Source organism: Rattus norvegicus, chromosome 5, assembly GCF_036323735.1.
Source record: "Rattus norvegicus strain BN/NHsdMcwi chromosome 5, GRCr8, whole genome shotgun sequence".
Classification (NCBI taxonomy): Eukaryota; Metazoa; Chordata; class Mammalia; order Rodentia; family Muridae; genus Rattus; species Rattus norvegicus.
The window spans coordinates 44,251,644-44,265,186 of NC_086023.1; the positions used below are offsets into that span (position 1 = coordinate 44,251,644).

Genomic DNA, 13,543 nt, shown 5'->3' on the forward strand with positions numbered 1-13,543 from the left:
CCATTACCAAATGGTTTTGGGATTTATACATGGGGGGCTTGGGTGTATAAATGGCTGAGTATTTGATTAGCAGGCACCAGGCCTTGGATTCATTCTTCAGTATTGAACAGAAAAAATATAGAATCTATATATTCATGAAATCAGTAACTTTTTTATTGTTGAATACTGTGGTACTGATATTCCAGTTTGTTTTTTAATTCAACAATTAAATACAAATTTTTTTGTTTGCATCTTTGAAACTGAATTGAACTGTATATTCAAGCTGCCTTTAAACCATTACACACTGTCCTCAGACATTTTCCCTTGCTTTGGTCTCTTCAGTGCAGGAGTCACAAGCATGTGTTACTGCACCCAACAATATTTTCATTATTTCCAAATTTTGATAAATAAATATGAAGTTAGTATAAATATTTATATTCATTTCAAGTAAAATGAGTTTTCTCTTCACTTGGGTAAATACATAGGAATGGAATTATTGGGTCATGTAATGTTGGGACATTTTTATTGAGCTATGTTTTCTTTGTACAGCTCTGGCTATCCTAGAAATCTCAGTAGACAAAGCTGGCCTCAAATTTAAAGACCCATCTCCCTCTGCCTCCTGATTGCTGGGGTTAAAGGCAAGTGCTACCACACCCTGGCTCATAAATTATTTTTTAATTTATAATGATTTCATTTGTGATCTTTGAAAGTTTATTGCTGTTAAAAACTAATATTCATATAGAAACTGTATTTCAAATGTTGACCAGGTCAGTATTACAAAAACACATTTTCAATAAATAGCTACTGGAGAACAAAATAGAAAGAAAGAAAGAAACTGACTCGAACTTAAAATTCCATTGCAAGTAATATCTATCAAACACATTTCAAGAACTTTTCAGAATGTAGCATAACTGTTTCAAAATATGATACTTATGATTTCCTAGGAATGCAAAGATACTTAATGATCATAGAAATTTAAAGATTTCACATAGGATTGAAGGCCAGCACATTACTTTACCATAACAATTACTTCATGCTGTAATGTTGAAATAGTATTAAGTCTAATACTGTAAAACTTCGTCTCAAATCAGATAATCTAAATTTATTATGAGTTGAATGAGTTTTAACATATAATTTTCCCAAACAATATACAGTCACTGTGAGTGCAGACTGAATGATATATTTCCACACTATCAAGCTGAGTAGAAAAGTGAATGTATACTCACACGGTAGAGAACATATCATGGAAAGCTGAGATGAGTGTTGAACTACTCCACTGTGTTCAGATACTTGACTTATCACATTCTAAATCTGTGAAAGGTAAATAAAGTAGAGATTAGTTAAATGTGTCAAGTGTGCCACACATACTATTAAATAACCATATGGCCAGAGATCATGTACCTCACCTCATAAACATGTACCTTTTTTCAAACAGCATTATCTCATGCCAATACATAGTTGTCTTTTTAGTTCTTAGGCAAATACTATCGAAACACAAGCAAAAATACCACCAGTCATTGGTTAATATATATCATTTAAAGAGTGGATTCTGTGAGACTCTAAGGGAGTGGTTAAATCTTGAGAGCCAAATACATATATTTCATACACAATACACTTTTAGTATGCATTTTATTTATATTATAAATTAAGTACACAGGAAAAAATATAATAAAAACTTACTAAACTTTCTGAATGCTTCAATTGTATGGATGGTTAATAAAATGAAGGTCAAAAGATGAGGTGACCTGCATAATATGTACATCTTTCATTTTCAAGTTGATATTTGTCAGCTGACATACATGGTTCATATAAGTAAAGAGAACTGTTATCACAATTTCTTGAATTATTCATTTTATTATGAATAAGATTACAGTTAATTAAAAGATGGGAAGTTGATGCCCTGGAATTCACTAGAGAGAACAAGCTGGTACAACCATTCTGAAAATCAGTCTGGAGGTTCCTCAGAAAATTGGACATTGCACTGCCTGAGGACCCAGCTATACCACTCGTGGACATATATGCAAAATATGCTCCAACATATAACAAGGACACATGCACCACTATGTTCATAGCAGCCTTATTTATAATAGCCAGAATCTGGAAAGAACACAGATGTCCCTCAACAGAGGAATGGATACAGAAAATGTGGTACATCTACACAATGGAGTTCTATCAGCTATCAAGAACAATGACTTCATGAAATTCATAGGCAAATGGATGAGACCAGAGTGAGGTAACACAATCAAAAGCACACATGATATGTACTCACTGATAAGTGGATATTAGCTCAAAAGCTCAGATTGCCCTAGATACAATCCACAGATCATATGAAACTCAAAAAGAAAGATGGCCAAAGTGTGAATGCTTCAGTCCTTAGAATGGAGAACAAAAATATTCTTAGGAGAAAATATGGAGACAAAATGTACAGCAGAGACTGAAGCAGTGCCCCACCTGGGGATCCAGCCCACATACATATAGCCAACAAAAGCAGAGAATATCGGTATAGCCAAGAAATGCAAGCTGACAGGAGCCTGATACAGCTGTCTCCTGGGAGGCTGTGCCAGAACATGACAAATACAGAGGCAGATGCTTGCAGCCAACCATTGAACTAAGCACGGAGGAGTTAGAGAAAGAACTGAATGAGATGAAGGGTTTTACAACCCCATAAGAACAAACAATACCAACCAACCAGAACTCCCAGGATCTCAACTACCATCCCAAGAGTACACATAGACAGACCCATGGCACCAGCTGCATATGTGGCAGAGGATGGCCTTGTTGGGCATCAATGGAAGAAGAGGCCCTTGTTCCTGCCAATGCTCTGCGCACCAGTGTTGGTGAACGTCAGGGCTGGAAGGTGGAAAGGGGTGGGTGGGATGAAACAGGGGTAGGGAGAGGGGGAGGGGAGTTTTATCCATGGGAAACCGAGGGATAACTTTTGAAATGTAAATATAAAAATTATCCAATAAGATAAGAGAGAAAGAGAGAGGCGGAGGGAGGGGCGAAAGAGAAACAGAGAGAGAGAGAGAGAGAGAGAGAGAGAGAGAGAGAGAGAGAGAGAGAGAGAGCGCAAATAGCAATGGTTTTTTTGTTGTTGTTGTTGTTGTTTTTTGTTTTTTTTTTTTAATTTAGAGACTGGCAGTGTCCTTAAGAGCAGCTTCAAATGTAATTCTTCTGCTTCAGCTTCCCACTGTTCAATCAGCCCTAAGATTACTGGTGTGTGTGACCAACTTATCAGAACAAACATCTTTATCTTAGAGAATACAGATTAAACGAGGAAAAGATTCAGCTATGACCTTAAGATAAGGCCTCCTGAAATCTCACTACATACACTTACATCCTACTTATGCTGATCATAGAATCACTAAATTCCATTCCCATAGAGGCCACTAAAGCTATTTGTTCGATGCCTTGCATGCACATATACACATATACACACAAATACATAGATACACATCATGCACATACAACTGTTACTTCATCGCCATGGTCATAAGGCTTTAAAATTTGCTACACTGGAATTAGTATATTTAAATAATTTTCTCTAATTTTAATAAGCAGTTAATGAAGTCTTCAGTTATGTATACTTGAAATAAAGATAATTTAAATCTCTGTCAATTTTAGTACTCCCTTTCTTAAAGTATACACTTTAATGTCAATTCAAACACATTTTAAGAAAATGCAAGTATGGATTAATGTTCTGCCTACTTATATAAATAAAACCATACCTATATGTTTTCTGGGCTTTTTTTCTTTCGGTTTTGTTTTGTTTTTGGCAAATGTAGCAGAAAATGGAGCTATGCTGCTTCATAATTTGCAGCCTTCATCATAGTATTGTGGGCAATGTGCTCTAAGTAGGACTTTGAGAATTGCTTTTCTCAGTTTTCACCTTGAAGATAATTCAAACCCCTCACGGGTACTGGGAGGTCCCCTTTTCTAGAAGGGGAGAAGGGATAGATGGACAGAAAGGCCTGGGAGGAGAGGAAGGAAGAGAAGCTGTAAGCAGGATGTAAACATAAAACTTAATTTTTTTAAAAAAAAGGGAAGTACCAAGGTGCACATGTCGAATGTCCATGTCACATGTCAAATGTAGCCCTGACATCACAAAGTCACGTTTCTTAATTGTTGACTCAATTGCACACGGCTTCCTTGGAAAAAATTTAAACATTATTCTACTTAGGTACCTATTTTCAATATTGTTAATTCCTCAATTGACAAAAAACAAACAAAAACAAAACAAAAACAAAAAACAAAACAAAACAAAAAAAACAATGAAAGTGCTTTAGTTGGTAGAATTTCTTCTGCTGAACTATGTTTCTCACATTTAGGTAAAACACAATTCAGCATTTATTTTCATGAAGCATATAATGTGCCATTTGTAATTCCCTACATGAAAGATATTAATAAAAAGGAGGGTGCAATCTGGGAACACCAGGCTCATGTGCATCACCTTACATTTTTGACCTTCGAAGATGAAAAGCAGACACAAAGATCACAGGTCAGAAACAAATAATGCATATTTAAGGGAAAAAAGAAACAGCCATTTGGAGCCTGCCCCACATGTGGCCCATATATATACAGCCACCAAAACTAGATAAGATGGATGAAGCTAAAAAGTGCATGCTGACAGGAACCAGATATAGATCTCTCCTGAGAGACACAGCCAGAACATGTCAAACACAAAGGCGAATGCTAGCAGCAAACCACTAAACTGAGAATGAGACCCCCTTTGGAGGATTTGGAGAAAGGACTGAAAGAGCTGAAGGAGCTTGCAACCCCATAAGAACAACAATGCCACCCAACCAGAGCTTCCAGGGACTAAACCACTACCCAAAGACTATACATGGACTGATCCTGGGCTCCAACTGCATATGTAGCAAAGGATGGCCTTGCTGGGCACCAATGGTAGGAGAAGCCCTTGATCCTGCCAAGGTTGGACCCGCGGTGTAGTGGATTGTCAGGGGTGCTGTAAGTGGGAGTGATTGGGGAGGGAAACATACTTAGAGAAGGAGAGGGGGAGGGGTTAGGGGGCTGATGGACAGGAAACCTGGGAAGGAAATAACATTTGAAATGTAAATAAGGAATACCCAATTTAAAAAATGGGTAAAAAATAAGACTGTACCTATAGTGGGTTCAGTGAGTGGAAGCAGGGCTTACAGACAGATTATACCTGGTTGGGCCTTGAAACCCATTCTAAGGAACTCAGATTATTCTCAAAGCACCATGGGATAGAAGAAGTTTCATTAGGGGACTAACATGGACTCATGAAAATCATAACAGATAATTGGAAAGCATCCCAAAGACTATTTTAATGGGGGCAGTTGAATTATTGGTAATCAGAAAGGAAATGTTTGGATTTGTGAGATATTTAAAATTTGATTAATTTTTTTAATATTCCTTTTTAAATATTTTTATGTGTATGAGTTTTTTGCCAACATGTCTATCTGCTCGCTGCTTGTTTACCTGTCAGCCACTGAGGCCAAAACAGTGTACTGGGTCCAGATATCCTGAAAGTGGAATTACAGAGGGTCATGCGAGTCCAAATAGATGCTGGGAATTGATAGTAAGTCTTTGGAAAACAGGTCAGTGCTCTTAAATAATGAGTCATCTCTCCAGCATCAATTTTATCGCTTCTTTAATGTAAATACATTTATGGTTTTAGATTGATTAAGTGTATGTGAATGTGTGTTTATATGCATTTCCATGTGTGTATGTGCATGTGTGTGAGTGTACTATAGAATGTGTATGGAAGTCTGCAAAAAATTTACATGGCCTGGTTCTTTGCTTCCACTATGCGTTTCAGAGGTTCTAAATCAGGTCTTTGGATTCGTGAGGAAACATTTCATGGATGTGACACCTCATGGATGCAAATTTTGATGAATCGGAGTATATTACTTTTCTGTATAGAAGCCTTTACTTGAGTAATATCAATGAATATTTGTACAGGACAACACTACAGTACATTTGAGTAAAAATTACCAAGGGCAAAAAATGGATACCTATTGGTTTTACATATTTTTTCAATTAATATTAAATTAGTTGATCAAAGAGACTGAAAATGATTAATCACAGTGCTAAATTACATTCACATAAAAAGAACAGAAAAATAGAAATAGAAACATCGCTTCGATAGAAGAAAACTTTAGAGGTCATGAAATGATGCTGCTAGTACCATTGTTGGTATATTTAAAACTTCATTCTGTTAATGGACACATGCCCCTTGGTTCAAGTCAGTAGATATGATTAAAGGACAATGACTTTTGAACAAATAATGACAATTACTTTATGCCATTTATAGCAATAAATTAGATTTGCAGCCAGAAGGGGTCACAGAGTCAATTCCTGTGACCACACTTTAAATAGAATTTTATGGCTTCACAATTACTAGACCGGGTCTTCATGCCCACATTAATTCAACATACAGTTCTTCTAAATGCCTTCTAGGTAGCTAACAGTGGCTAGATGCTATGAATACCAGAACTTCTAACACATTCTTTTCGTCCTTGAAAGGTTCATATCTAAAGAGAAAAAGAAAAGGAAGACTAATGAAGAACTTTGTACAAAATGTTTGTCTGGGGACACAAATGTAGCAGTGCTCCATTTTCCCTGGCAGGGGCTTAATAGAAAATACACTGTGCCTGCTGAATGCTAAATGGCAACCCACAGTGCAGCGTGCTCACAGACAAGAAGGGAGGATAATAGAGTGTGGAACTAAAACATCATCTGACTTTAGTGGAGCAGAGACATAGGAAGTACAACAGAGGCCATGCAGGAGGCAGGGAAGGTGAGTTAGGGCCTGGCAGTTTTATGTTCTATGTGTATGTACGGGTGAGTGAGAAAGAGATGAAGAGAAGGGGAAAGGGAAGCAGGGAGGGAGGAGTAGAGGGAGAGAAAGAGGAAGACAGTCTATGGTCTACATGCTCATTTAATTCTGTAAACAGTTCTATTTATTAATGTTATTTGCACATAAAAAGCATTGCATACTCAGAAGTTCAGTAGCTTATCCAAGTGTTTTAATTAGTGTTTCTATTGCTGTGCAGAGATAACTATGATCATGGCAACTCTTACAAAGGAAAACATTTAATAGGGCTGGCTTACTGTTCCGAGGTATAATCCATTTAAGACATGACAGGAAGCATGGCAAGCACAAGCTGACATAATGCTGAAGAATGAGTTGAGTTCTACATCTAGATTGACAGACAGAAGGAAAAGAGAACAACCGGACTTGCCTTAGGCATTTGAAATTCAAAAAAAAATACACTCCTATTGATACACTACAGCCAACAATGCCATGCCTCCTATTAAGGCCTCCTAATACCATTCTATAAGCATTAAAATGTAAGTCTATGAGGGCAATTCATGTTTAAAACACCACACCTTGGTCACGCAAGTATATCTTGTGAGTACACCCAAGTAAATGCAATCCAGAAAAGTTGATTCCAGAGGTCCAATTTTTACTTGTAGATTTGTATCATGATCAGCCTGTGATGCCCTAAACTTCAGGGCCTAAAGGGGTCCTTCTATATAATGAGCATGGACAAGCAAAGAAACATCAGAAACCATCCTCACTATATGGAAATGTTGGTTTTACCTTTATATTAAGAAAATATATGACTAAGATTGTGGGCTCTAATAGCACAAAAAAAAGAAACAAAAGAAAAAAAACAGGTGAAGAGGAAGAGGGAGTGAAATAATGCATGTTAATTCAGCATTCTATTTTGCAGCTGATAATCCAGCATTCTATTTGGAAGCTGATTTTGAAATGCATATCATTTCACTTGGTCCATAACTGATAACAAGAGAAGAGATGAATATGTAAGGCCTTTATGAATTCTAATAGCTTCACTTTTATCACTTGGAATTGGAATCTCTCTACAGTGAGATTTTCTTGTCCCTTCCCTATTGTCTACTTGCCTTGGTTGATCCATCTTGAACCTTATGAGCAAGGTAAATGTAGTTGATATGTCTATGAACTTCAGGGAATAGTGTTGAGGTTCCTCAGAAAGTCAGACTTGAATGTGGCTTATTAAATACTGAACTGTAGGAGTCAAGAATTAGCCACAATCATTAAGTTTCCAAGCATATTTATCTCTGGGACCTAAAATTCAATTGAGACAGGTGAGTGATTACTGCAATAAATATGTCAAGTTGATTCGTCTGAATTTGCACTTATAGTCTAGTGTCTCAACATGAACTTCAGCATAGGAGTTAGCAAATGATAGGGGTTCTTTTTTTGTAAGACCTCATAAGGAAAATTTATGAGAGTGCTGTCTAGCTTTATATCAACCTGACAAAAACTACAGTCATTTTGAAAGAAGGAAACTCAATTGAGAATATGTCCTCTCCAGATTTGCTCATGGGAAAAGTCGGTGGTACATTTCCTGATTTGTGATTGGTGTGAGAGAACCAGGTCACTGAGAGCAGTGCCATCTCTGGGGAAATGGTCCTGGGTGCTGGAGGAAATTGGGCTGAGGAACCTGAAAGGCCATGAAAGGGCAAGGAAGAAAGAAGAACTCGCCATGGCTTTTGTGTGAGTTCCTCCCTCTAGGTTCTTCTCATGACCTCTTGTTCTGAAGTCCCTCAAGACGGACTGTGATATGGAACTGTAATCTAAAGTAAATAACATTTCCTTCTTCAAGTTTGCTTTGGTCACAGCCTTTGTTTGTTTGTTTGGTTGGTTGGTTTTTGTTTCTTTTTGTGTTTTTTTCAAATCACACCTATAGAAACATTAGCTAAAACAAAAATTGGTGCTAGAAATTAGATTGGAAAAATCCTGACCATATTGTTTTTTGGAGGACTGTAAAAGTATTTTGAAATTTTGGGACATAAAAGCTATTGAGCATCTTCAGTGACGGAGTGTTACCAAGAACTGTTAGTTGAAACAGACCTTTCCTTGCCCAAGTTGCTTTTCATCATAGTCTTCATCACAACAATAAAATACTGAGACAAAGGGCTTCCCTACTCTGTGGCTTGAAGCATACTACAGGAATCTTTCCAAACCAGGTGCTTTGTTCAGATATCATAGGAAATGAATTCATTCTGAATCCATAGCACAGCACAAATAAAATATAAGACCTTACATCTCAAGGTCAGAAGTTAATTGGTGTATGTCTCAAAGCTAGAAAATAAATAATTTAGCATCACAGGTCAAGAGGCAAAGCTGAAGTTTTCCTATAGGGGCTCACATATAATTCATATAATTATTAACACTCCAGTATCTTATAATGTAGAACCTAATGTAAAAAATGGCCTATGTAGATGAAATTCTGGCTCACAGAACAGTAATGAACATTTTTAGTTTTAATTTCACTAACATAATCTAAAACAAATTTAATTTCTGGTCACTGTATCTTTGAATTGAATCAGTACAATTTAAGCATTGCTTTCCCTGAGTTCTCTGTCTCTGAGGTACTGCTAGGCAGTGACTAGGCCTAGAATGCTGGTGGAATGGCCTCTGGGGAAGTAGATATGTCTACATACTGGAAGAAGGTGAATGGGCTGATGGTCAAGCTGAGCCAAAGTGATTACCCACAAGGAATGAAATTCCCTTCCTCTTTACTTAGATGGTTCTTACATTTCTGATCTTTGGTACTGAGATTAACTCTGGAAAAAGAACTTGGAGCCTGGAAATAAGTGGATTCAAAATAAAGTTTGTATAGTGAGTCACTCAAAAAAAAAAAAGATAAACCTCTTGGAACCAGCAGTGAAAAGACAGGTTAGGTACAGATTGCTATGACTCTCTTGACTTCTTGTCTTGTCCATAGCAACAGCAATAACAATTAGTCATTTTATGTCAATATTCATCCATCTATCCATCCATCCATCCATCCATCCATCCATCCATCCATCCATCCATCTTGAGTTTATGTGGACTCTGTTGCATCCTGGTACCCAATGAGGCCAACAGGCATAGAATTCCCCTTGAGTTAAAGGCCACCGTGTGGGTGGTGGTAAAAGACCTTAGACCTGCAAGAACAATAATATTCTTAACGATGGAGCTCCATGCCCTTTGCTTTATTTTGTTTTGATTTTCAATTTACATTTTTGAGACTTTTGTACTGTATCCATGCTGTCATTTACATTATTTCTACTTCTCCCCTCTCAAACTTTTCTTGTTTTCTGAACTCTACCTCCAATTCAGGACCTGTGTTAATTAATTATCTAATCATTATGAAAAGACATCGTGACCAGAGAAATCTATATAAAACAGCATTTATTTGGAGTCTTGATTATAGTTTCAGAGGGTGAGTCCATGATTATCATGGCAGGAAGAATGACAGCAGGTGGCAATGCAAGGCAATGGAAGAGTAGCTAAGAGCTCACAACTGAGCCACAAATTGGAGGCAGAGATGGCAAGACTGGGTGGGTTTGGCATGGACTTTTGAAACTTGAAAGTGAACACAATGACATACCACCTCCAATAAGATCACACATCTTAATTCTTCTCAAAATAATTTCACCAACAAAGAACCAAACATTGAAATATATGAGCCTATGGGGCCTAACTTATTTAAACTATCACATGTCCTCTTTCTCCTCCCAGGATATACTTCTTGGTATATGCTTTTCATTGAAATAGAATCTCATTTTTTCTTTTTTCCCTTACTTCTTTATAGCCCCTTCAGTTACCCTCTCTCCAGCTTCTCACACCCCAACTCCATTCTCAAGTTAATAACCCCTTTTTTAATGTTACATAAAAATTGTTTATCTATATCTATCTATCTATGTATCTATGTATCTATCTATCTATCTATCTATCTATCTATCTATCTATCTATCTATCCCCATGCATGTATTTCTATGCTCACATATATAAACAAGACTTGCTGAGTCAATTATCAAAATATTTTATTTATTTATTAACTTATTTATTTAATCTGTCTCTCTGGTGTGCATAGATGTGTCATGTCTTATGTGTGGAAGTCAGGGGAGTTAGTTTTCTCCTATCATGTGGGTTAATGGGATCAAACTCATGCTATCTGGCCTAGCAGCAAATGACTTTACCCACCAAGCCATGTTTCAACCCATCCATCTCACTTATTTTTATGTTTTTCATTATGCAGCCTATGTTTAGGCAACAATATTGTTGGAATTTCCCGGGTACAACTTTCCAGTGTAAAAGACATTATGTCACAGCAGGTGGTGTCCTCTGGCTCTTACCATATTTCTGTCCCTGATTCTGTGATGCTCCCTGAGCCTAAGAGCTAGGGGATCTGTTATAGAGGCAATTGGAATTAGGCAACCTGCAATTACTTGCTCTCTGCATTTTGATCAGTTGTGAGTCTCATTAATGTTCTCCAACTGCTGCAAAAAAGAGCTTCTTTGATGAGTGGAGATAGCTATACTTATTCGTATATATAAAGTTCTTCAAATTATATTGATTTATGGCCAATGCCCAGAGTGGATTCTTACCTAAGGATCTGACCTTTTGAAAAACTGGTAGTTGGCTAGGTTTGCAATATCTAGCGTAAGTTCCTTCTCATTGAGCAAATCTAGACAGTTGTTGGTTATGCCCAAGATAGAAGGGCCACTATTTCACTTTTGGGGATTTTTTGCAAGCTGGTCATTTTGTAGTTCATAGGCTTTACAGTGTAAAGTTGTTGGTTTCCTCTTTAACAGCTTATTACTACGAGAGCTAATCTTCAGGGAGGAGTCTTGTAGGTTAGTTTCAGAATATGACATTTTCAGTAATGGGGTATTACTTTCCAGTTCTGGGAAGCAACAAAAACCAATAGTATAGGCTATAGTTTGTGTGTTGGGGTGTGGAGGGTGTGGTGTGGTGCTGTCCAGACCAACATCCAGAAGACAGCATGCATCTCAGATACATGGCATTAGCAATTTTGTTGGAAAGCCTTTGCATTTTCATGTCATTTAAAAATTAAAGGCCTTCATTTTAAAACCACCTGGTTTTAGAGTGTTTTATCACATTGCACGGGAACAGCGAAAGAGGACGTTTGTTTTGCTTTCTGTTTTGATTAATTGTGGTTATTTTTGAAGGATTACTCTCTCTACTTTTGGCAACAATGGGGTACCAATTAAGGAGAAGAAATAAGGAAGAAAGGAGAAATGATTTAAGGAAGGAAGGAGAAGTAGAAAAATTAGGCTTAGAAGAGGAGAACAGAGCAATGGGGATCCAGTGCTGTTGGCTTATGCTATCTGCTATTTTGAATAGGCTTCTGTAACACAAATTTTGGTCTGTCTTGTCTGAGAACACTGACAATCCTGAATAAGTTCTATCATCACAAGGCAGAACCTAGAGGTTACTATTGCTGAAATATTAGCATCTATTGGGTTCTCCTTTAATACTAACTTATCAAATTTGTGGTATGAAGAATTATCAAATTATAAAACCACAGATGCATAGAGTATGTCAAATGAGAATATGATTAGGTTGGGTGCATTGTCCATAATACCCATACCTAAACATTCCATATGTTCAAAGAGTCTTCCTTAAAGAAGTTTTTAGGACCGTGCTCTTAAAAAGTGTAGATTCGTTCCAGAGTATTGACAATAGTGGTTATTTAAACAAATATCTAAAGAATAACTGGCTAAAAGATTCATTTAATGCTTATTTATTGTAACATGAAACAAATAAAAATTAATTCAGAAATGTTTCATTTTAGCATTTTTATTTAGAACAAAACCCTAGGAAAGCATTGCATAATAATATTTAAGGTCTGTATTATACGATATATAATGCTCTTAGGGCTTTGAGTTCAATACTCAATACTATGAATAAGGGAAATAAACTCAAGATCACATCAAGGATGCTTTTGTTATTTACAAAAATATCTATACCAATCTTAACAGAAACTTTAATTAGATAATCTGTAACCCATAAGCAAACATGATTTGAAATAATGCTTTTTCTCTTGTAAAGTTGTTTTTCACTAATGGAAGATTTTAAAAATTGGTTTCTTATTAAATTATACATCTCAAATGAATACTGACCATGTGGGATAAAAACACGAAGCCAATCAAATTTCAGCTCTAATTTCATTAATTGCTTTCTGTGGTTTGAGCTCTGTGATTTTAATATATAATTTTCCTTAAAAGAAATTAAAATCCTGAATAGTGTAGTGTTGTTTATAATGTACTAAGCTTGCAGTAGTGACCTGAAGTCTAACCACTGAACATGAGAAAAGAAATACTTGTTTTTATTATTATTATTATTATTATTAGTAGTAGTAGTAGTAGTAGTAGTAGTAGTAGTAGTGGTGGTGGTGGTAGTAGATAAACGTTTAAAATATTTCAAATTTTAGATACAGAGTTTTAACATGCTAAGAAAAGGTTAATTTGGGCCTTAATTTTTCCAAGGCTCAGTGTGCCACTGCTATTAATGGATTTTGACTATTGATCAAATATTGAGGAACACTGGTGACCTGGTATAATCTTTCAAAAGACTAGTTTACTCTCGTAACTCATAAGTAAAAACTGTTCAGGAAAAAAAAAACAAATTTGACTCTAACCACTTATAGTACATAGTTTTCTGTTAACAATGTCCTTGCATGCATGTATATGTATGTGTATTGTACGTGTGTGTGTGTGTGTGTGTCTCTGTGTG

General features: G+C 36.5%; 1 protein-coding gene across 2 annotated transcripts in view; it reads right to left on the reverse strand.

Moving 5' to 3' along the window:
* The window catches only part of Fut9 (fucosyltransferase 9), a 212,839-nt gene that overhangs the window by 103,273 nt on the left and 96,023 nt on the right, over positions 1 to 13,543 (reverse strand). For both annotated transcript variants that reach the window (XM_039110877.2, NM_053465.2), the window contains exon 2: positions 1,206 to 1,290. The gene's annotated coding sequence lies outside the window, so the exon portion shown is untranslated. The remainder of the gene's footprint in view (positions 1 to 1,205; positions 1,291 to 13,543) is intronic.